The sequence below is a fragment of the Lithobates pipiens genome, unplaced genomic scaffold (assembly GCF_037356315.1).
Source record: "Lithobates pipiens isolate NorthernLeopardFrog02 unplaced genomic scaffold, aLitPip1_a1.2 Scaffold_10, whole genome shotgun sequence".
Lineage (NCBI taxonomy): Eukaryota > Metazoa > Chordata > Amphibia > Anura > Ranidae > Lithobates > Lithobates pipiens.
Genome location: NW_027507686.1, coordinates 79,552,148 through 79,561,356, shown reverse-complemented (window position 1 = coordinate 79,561,356; position 9,209 = coordinate 79,552,148).

The window sequence follows — 9,209 nt, the reverse complement described above, 5'->3', positions numbered from 1 at the left end:
AGGAACTAAGCAATCAGGCTGTACTTGTGACAAAGTCTCTGCGACTAGGGATTCCCTATCCCTCCAGGCTTTCAGCAGATTGACGTGATAGATCTGCTCCGGCTTTCGCCTTCCTGGCTGTCTAACCCTGTAGTTCACCTCACTAATTTTTTCAATTACTTCATATGGACCTTGCCATTTGGCCAGAAATTTGCTTTCAACCGTAGGGACTAGCACCAAGACCCTATCCCCCGGAGAAAAAGTACGTGTCTTGGCCCCACGGTTGTACACTCTCTGCTGTGCTAACTGCACTTGGGTTAAATGTTCCTTTACAATTGGCATTACCTGTGCAATTCTATCTTGCATCAGGGCGACATGCTCAATCACACTCCTGTGAGGAGAACTCTCATTTTCCCAAGTTTCCTTGGCGATATCCAGCAGCCCTCTTGGGTGTCTCCCATAGAGCAACTCGAAGGGTGAAAAAACCCATAGAGGATTGGGGTACCTCCCTAATGGCAAACATCAGATAGGGTATTAGACAATCCCAATTCTTTCCATCTCTATCCACCACCTTCTTTAACATTTGTTTTAGGGTTTTGTTGAATCTTTCAACCAACCCATCTGTTTGGGGGTGATACACAGATGTACGCAATTGCTTCACTTTGTACAACTTGCATAATTCTTTCATAACCCGGGACATAAAGGGTGTACCTTGGTCCGTAAGCAGTTCCTTACAAATACCCACGCGGCTAAAAACAAGAGATAGCTCTTTGGCTATGGTTTTGGCCGAGGTATTTCGGAGAGGAATTGCTTCCGGATAACGGGTGGCATAGTCCAAAATAACCAAAATGTACTGATGCCCCCTAGCAGACTTCATTATCGGACCTACCAAATCTATTGCGATCCTCTCAAAGGGGACCTCAATGATAGGAAGAGGTACCAGTGGGTTACGGAAATGTGGCATAGGTGCCGACTTCTGACACACAGGGCAGGAGGAACAATACTTTTCTATTTCCTTCATGACCCCAGGCCAATAGAATCTCTGCAGTACCCTCTCTCTGGTTTTCTCTGTCCCCAGATGACCTCCCAGAATGTGTCCATGAGCCAATTCTAACACCAACTTCCTGTAAGGTTTGGGCACTACAAGTTGCTCAATGGTTTCTTCTGCCCTTTGAGCCACTCGATATAGCAGGTCCCTTTCCATAGTGAAGTAAGGATAAGGGCAAGTCTTATCTGGGTTCACTAACTCGCCATCTATTTTCACCACATTTTCCCGTGCCTTTATTAGGGTGGGGTCTTTTAACTGTTCTGTGGCAAAATTTTCCCTGTGAACCTCAAGATCCGAAAACTCCACAGACGGCATGTTTTCATCTGAGGATGTTGGCTCCTCCCCAGTTTCTCGAGTTTCCCCCGCCAATACCGACAAGGGAAATTCAGGAGAGTCCTCACCACTCCCAGAGGAATTCTGGTCATCTTCCTGGTTTATAGGGGCACCAATGGGGGCCTCAGGACAATCCCAGAGTTCCCAGAATTTTGGAAAATCCCTTCCCACAATAGCATCATGTGGTAAGTGAGCCACTAACCCCACCTGATGAGAGAGGTTACCTTTGGGGGTCTCAAAAAACACTGAAGTTACAAGATACTCTCGGGTGTCCCCATGCACACAAATAACAGCCACCCTGTTCTTCCCAGAGACCTCTGTAGTAACTAATTCAGCTTTTATCAATGTTACCAGGCTACCTGAATCTAGCAACACATCAACATGTCTACCATTAATACACATTTTACATAAATGTTTCTCAGGTCCCCGAATGGCAGTGCATGCAACTGCCGCAAACAGCGACTGACGTCTCTCCCTTATAAAGTCACATTGCATAGGCTCATCCACAACTGGGCAATCGGCTGCAATATGTCCCTCTTGCCGGCAGCGGTAGCAAATAATCTTTTTCGCTGCCTCTTGCAGCATGGGCTTCCTGGGCTGCTCCCGCCAGACCTTAGGTAGAACTCCCACCCTCTCACTCTCTCCACCCTCACCCCTTGGAGTCATCTTACCCGCCACTGGGGATGATCTGGTCTTAGGGGGGAAAGTCCGTGAGTCCCTGGAAGAGGTGGTCAGGTTCTCTGTAGCCAAGTACCTCTCAACCAGATCCACAAGTTTATCTGCATTTTCTGGGTCTCCATGGCTTACCCATTTTTGGATGGCAGTAGGAAGAGCTCTCAGGAAACGATCCATAACCACACGTTCCACAATGTTTGGTGCAGTCAAAGTCTCTGGCTGCAGCCACTTCCTGCTCAGGTGAATGAGATCATACATTTGAGACCTGGGAGGTTTTCCAACCTGAAAAGTCCAGTTATGCACACGCTGAGCCCGGACGGACAGGGTGACACCCAGCCGTGCCAATATTTCTGCTTTTAGCACCACATAGTCTTTTGCTTGGTCAGGCTCTAGGTCATAATAAGCTTTCTGCGATTCCCCAGTTAACAGAGGGGCCACCAGTCCAGCCCATTGCTCCTTAGGCCACTTTTCCCTTTCAGCAGTCCTTTCAAATGTGGTCAAAAACACCTCCGGATCATCCTCTCCAGTCATTTTTGTCAGTAAACGGCTCACACCAAAGGATGCGGTATTATTGTAACCACTTGCTTCATTGGTCTGCGGACGTTGCTGTATTAATGTCTCTATTTTCTGTTGAAAATTCTGCTCTTGCTTCTGCAACAGGTCTATGAAGCAGGCTTCAGATCGCTGCTGGGCTTGTTGCTGAGCTTCCAAACTCTGCTGGTGAGCCTTCTGCTGATTTTCCAAACTCTGCTGCAAAGTTGCATTTGTCTGCTGCTGGGCTGCAAGGCTCTGTTGTTGAGCTGCAAGGCTCTTTTGTAAAGCTGCATTTGTTTGCTGCTGATTTGCATTTGCTTGTTGCTGGTTTGCATTTGCTAGAGCCAGCTGTCTCAGTATCTCCTCCATGCTGGCCTTAACAAAAAGAAAAAAAAAAGTGCCAAAATTCTCCACCAACTGTGAGGGGTTAGCTCGGCAGCGGGTGTGTGTGACCCCCTGGATGGGTTCACAACACAAAGTCAGGCACAGCAGACAGCGGTGTAGGTTCAAAAAAACAAAAGATCCGGTTTATTTATGCTCCATGCAGTGATACATATAACAGCCAAACAAAATAAAACAAGAAAATAAATCCTGGTCAGCTTGACCTCTAACTACACACATAGACTCCCTGTCTAACAACTGGGTACAGCCTTGTGCTGTACCAGTCCCTGCCTATTGTAAAGGTTTTGCCACACAGGCGTTAACTCACCGCACAGTACAGGTGACACACTCCCCAGTCTATACAACACAAAACTGGTTCCAGGATGGAGCATCTCCCTATGCATGCTGGGGTTTTTTGTAGAGGCCTTAATGAGCCCACTTGCTTCAGCTGGGCTCATTAACTCTTCCCCTCTAATTGTAAAAGTCTGCATAAAGCCTGAATCTAGGACACACATATTTACCATCCTGGATACAACCAGGTGACTTCACCTGCCTGCTGCCACATACCCCCCCCTCTTGTTTCAACCTTGGGGTTGTAACACCAGCAGTCAGACACGCATGTATCCGAGACAAAGCATCCACATTCCCCATTTTAACACCAGGGCGATGCTTAACTGTAAAGTTAAATTCCTGTAGGGCTAGGAACCACCTATTTACTCTTCTATTGGTCTCCTTGTTCTGAGCCATCCACTTTAAAGGAGCGTGATCAGTCACCAGGTCAAAGTGCCTACCTAGCCGATAGTACCGAAGGGAATCTAGAGCCCACTTCACTGCTAAACATTCCTTCTCAATCGTGGAGTAATTTACCTCATGGGACTTTAACTTCCTGCTGAGGTAAATGACTGGGTGCTCTTCCCCGTTCCAGACCTGGGATAACACTGCTCCTAACCCAACGTCTGATGCATCAGTTTGTACCACGAAGTCCTTAGAGAAGTCTGGTGAGTACAACACTGGCTGGCTACATAAGGCTGTTTTTAAGGACTGAAATGCTTCCTCAGCCTCTGGGGACCATTTAACCATAACCGACTCTTTCCCTTTTGTCAGGTTGGTGAGGGGCACAGCCTGAGAAGCAAAATGGGGAATGAATCGTCGATAATAGCCAGCGATTCCCAGAAAGGCTCGTACCTGTTTCTTGCTGTTGGGACGTGGCCAACTCTGTATGGCCTCGACTTTATTGACTTGGGGTTTTATCACCCCCCTCCCAATAGTGTACCCAAGATATTTGGCCTCCTCCTGTCCAATGGTGCACTTCTTTGGATTGGCCGTAAACCCAGCTTCCCGGATAGAGTCTAGGACTGCTTGTACTTTTGGCAAATGTGAGACCCAGTCTGTGCTATGGATAATCACATCATCCAGGTAAGCTGCAGCATATTTCTGATGGGGCCTCAGAATCTTATCCATTTTCCGCTGGAATGTTGCCGGTGCATTCTGTAACCCAAACGGCATTCTCTTATATTGGAATGCCCCATCTGGGGTTACAAACGCAGTTTTCTCCTTGGCCGACTCGGCCAGGGGAATTTGCCAATACCCTTTGGTGAGATCAAGAGTTGTCATATATCGGGCTGTTCCCAGCCGGTCAATCAACTCATCTATACGTGGCATGGGGTAGGTGTCAAATTTTGTAACTTTATTTAATTGTCTAAAATCGTTACAAAACCGCCAGCTCCCATCAGGTTTGGGCACTAGTACGATAGGACTGGACCAGTCACTCTGGGACTCCTCTATCACACCCAATTCCAGCATCCTTTGAACCTCCCCACGTATTGCCTCCCGTCGGGCCTCTGGTATTCTATAAGGTTTTAGTTTTACCCTTTCTCCTGGCGGGGTGATAATGTCATGCTCTACGCCAGATGTTTGTCCCGGAAGCTCAGAGAAAATTTCTTTGTTACGAAGTACAAACTCTTTAACCTCCTGTTGTTGGGGTTTCGATAAGGTGTCTGCTATTCCAACCTCAGGAACTAAGCAATCAGGCTGTACTTGTGACAAAGTCTCTGCGACTAGGGATTCCCTATCCCTCCAGGCTTTCAGCAGATTGACGTGATAGATCTGCTCCGGCTTTCGCCTTCCTGGCTGTCTAACCCTGTAGTTCACCTCACTAATTTTTTCAATTACTTCATATGGACCTTGCCATTTGGCCAGAAATTTGCTTTCAACCGTAGGGACTAGCACCAAGACCCTATCCCCCGGAGAAAAAGTACGTGTCTTGGCCCCACGGTTGTACACTCTCTGCTGTGCTAACTGCACTTGGGTTAAATGTTCCTTTACAATTGGCATTACCTGTGCAATTCTATCTTGCATCAGGGCGACATGCTCAATCACACTCCTGTGAGGAGAACTCTCATTTTCCCAAGTTTCCTTGGCGATATCCAGCAGCCCTCTTGGGTGTCTCCCATAGAGCAACTCGAAGGGTGAAAAAACCCATAGAGGATTGGGGTACCTCCCTAATGGCAAACATCAGATAGGGTATTAGACAATCCCAATTCTTTCCATCTCTATCCACCACCTTCTTTAACATTTGTTTTAGGGTTTTGTTGAATCTTTCAACCAACCCATCTGTTTGGGGGTGATACACAGATGTACGCAATTGCTTCACTTTGTACAACTTGCATAATTCTTTCATAACCCGGGACATAAAGGGTGTACCTTGGTCCGTAAGCAGTTCCTTACAAATACCCACGCGGCTAAAAACAAGAGATAGCTCTTTGGCTATGGTTTTGGCCGAGGTATTTCGGAGAGGAATTGCTTCCGGATAACGGGTGGCATAGTCCAAAATAACCAAAATGTACTGATGCCCCCTAGCAGACTTCATTATCGGACCTACCAAATCTATTGCGATCCTCTCAAAGGGGACCTCAATGATAGGAAGAGGTACCAGTGGGTTACGGAAATGTGGCATAGGTGCCGACTTCTGACACACAGGGCAGGAGGAACAATACTTTTCTATTTCCTTCATGACCCCAGGCCAATAGAATCTCTGCAGTACCCTCTCTCTGGTTTTCTCTGTCCCCAGATGACCTCCCAGAATGTGTCCATGAGCCAATTCTAACACCAACTTCCTGTAAGGTTTGGGCACTACAAGTTGCTCAATGGTTTCTTCTGCCCTTTGAGCCACTCGATATAGCAGGTCCCTTTCCATAGTGAAGTAAGGATAAGGGCAAGTCTTATCTGGGTTCACTAACTCGCCATCTATTTTCACCACATTTTCCCGTGCCTTTATTAGGGTGGGGTCTTTTAACTGTTCTGTGGCAAAATTTTCCCTGTGAACCTCAAGATCCGAAAACTCCACAGACGGCATGTTTTCATCTGAGGATGTTGGCTCCTCCCCAGTTTCTCGAGTTTCCCCCGCCAATACCGACAAGGGAAATTCAGGAGAGTCCTCACCACTCCCAGAGGAATTCTGGTCATCTTCCTGGTTTATAGGGGCACCAATGGGGGCCTCAGGACAATCCCAGAGTTCCCAGAATTTTGGAAAATCCCTTCCCACAATAGCATCATGTGGTAAGTGAGCCACTAACCCCACCTGATGAGAGAGGTTACCTTTGGGGGTCTCAAAAAACACTGAAGTTACAAGATACTCTCGGGTGTCCCCATGCACACAAATAACAGCCACCCTGTTCTTCCCAGAGACCTCTGTAGTAACTAATTCAGCTTTTATCAATGTTACCAGGCTACCTGAATCTAGCAACACATCAACATGTCTACCATTAATACACATTTTACATAAATGTTTCTCAGGTCCCCGAATGGCAGTGCATGCAACTGCCGCAAACAGCGACTGACGTCTCTCCCTTATAAAGTCACATTGCATAGGCTCATCCACAACTGGGCAATCGGCTGCAATATGTCCCTCTTGCCGGCAGCGGTAGCAAATAATCTTTTTCGCTGCCTCTTGCAGCATGGGCTTCCTGGGCTGCTCCCGCCAGACCTTAGGTAGAACTCCCACCCTCTCACTCTCTCCACCCTCACCCCTTGGAGTCATCTTACCCGCCACTGGGGATGATCTGGTCTTAGGGGGGAAAGTCCGTGAGTCCCTGGAAGAGGTGGTCAGGTTCTCTGTAGCCAAGTACCTCTCAACCAGATCCACAAGTTTATCTGCATTTTCTGGGTCTCCATGGCTTACCCATTTTTGGATGGCAGTAGGAAGAGCTCTCAGGAAACGATCCATAACCACACGTTCCACAATGTTTGGTGCAGTCAAAGTCTCTGGCTGCAGCCACTTCCTGCTCAGGTGAATGAGATCATACATTTGAGACCTGGGAGGTTTTCCAACCTGAAAAGTCCAGTTATGCACACGCTGAGCCCGGACGGACAGGGTGACACCCAGCCGTGCCAATATTTCTGCTTTTAGCACCACATAGTCTTTTGCTTGGTCAGGCTCTAGGTCATAATAAGCTTTCTGCGATTCCCCAGTTAACAGAGGGGCCACCAGTGCAGCCCATTGCTCCTTAGGCCACTTTTCCCTTTCAGCAGTCCTTTCAAATGTGGTCAAAAACACCTCCGGATCATCCTCTCCAGTCATTTTTGTCAGTAAACGGCTCACACCAAAGGATGCGGTATTATTGTAACCACTTGCTTCATTGGTCTGCGGACGTTGCTGTATTAATGTCTCTATTTTCTGTTGAAAATTCTGCTCTTGCTTCTGCAACAGGTCTATGAAGCAGGCTTCAGATCGCTGCTGGGCTTGTTGCTGAGCTTCCAAACTCTGCTGGTGAGCCTTCTGCTGATTTTCCAAACTCTGCTGCAAAGTTGCATTTGTCTGCTGCTGGGCTGCAAGGCTCTGTTGTTGAGCTGCAAGGCTCTTTTGTAAAGCTGCATTTGTTTGCTGCTGATTTGCATTTGCTTGTTGCTGGTTTGCATTTGCTAGAGCCAGCTGTCTCAGTATCTCCTCCATGCTGGCCTTAACAAAAAGAAAAAAAAAAGTGCCAAAATTCTCCACCAACTGTGAGGGGTTAGCTCGGCAGCGGGTGTGTGTGACCCCCTGGATGGGTTCACAACACAAAGTCAGGCACAGCAGACAGCGGTGTAGGTTCAAAAAAACAAAAGATCCGGTTTATTTATGCTCCATGCAGTGATACATATAACAGCCAAACAAAATAAAACAAGAAAATAAATCCTGGTCAGCTTGACCTCTAACTACACACATAGACTCCCTGTCTAACAACTGGGTACAGCCTTGTGCTGTACCAGTCCCTGCCTATTGTAAAGGTTTTGCCACACAGGCGTTAACTCACCGCACAGTACAGGTGACACTCTCCCCAGTCTATACAACACAAAACTGGTTCCAGGATGGAGCATCTCCCTATGCATGCTGGGGTTTTTTGTAGAGGCCTTAATGAGCCCACTTGCTTCAGCTGGGCTCATTAACTCTTCCCCTCTAATTGTAAAAGTCTGCATAAAGCCTGAATCTAGGACACACATATTTACCATCCTGGATACAACCAGGTGACTTCACCTGCCTGCTGCCACAATTGCATCAAAAACTTTAATTAAATGCCCCTGTTAAACAGGGGCAGAAAAATTGGGCCTTAGGCACTGGTGCTACGACACTGCAACCTCTCCCATATACTCTAGTTTTATTGCAGGAATTAGCCCTGCTGCAAAGAATTGCATCAAAAATTATAATTAAACGCCCCTGTTAAACAGGGGCAGAAAAATTGGGCCTTAGGCACTGGTGCTACGACACTGCAACCTCTCCCATATACTCTAGTTTTATTGCAGGAATTAGCCCTGCTGCAAAGAATTGCATCAAAAATTATAATTAAACGCCCCTGTTAAACAGGGGCAGAAAAATTGGGCTGATGGCACCACCCAGAACCAGAAATGTTCTTCCAACATATCAGCGGAGGAGGAAGAGGATAGACAATCAACATAACAGGACAGTCACTCAGCATCAGCATAGGCAGTCTTGAAGGGATGTGATATTTAAAAAAAAAATATTCGGTTACATCAGCTGCAGGTGCTTGGTATCTGTGGGTTATCCAAGACTGATTCCTCTTGATGAAGGTCAGTCGATCAACTGATTCGGTGGACAGGCGCACCCTGTGATCGGTAACAAAGCCACCAGCAGCACTGAAGGTGCGTTCCAAAAGAACGCTGGATGCAGGACAGGCCAGTAGCTCAATTGCATACTGTGCAAGCTCTGGCCAGTGATCCATCCTCAAGACCTAGTAAGCCAGAGGATTTTCGGTGGGAAAGGTGT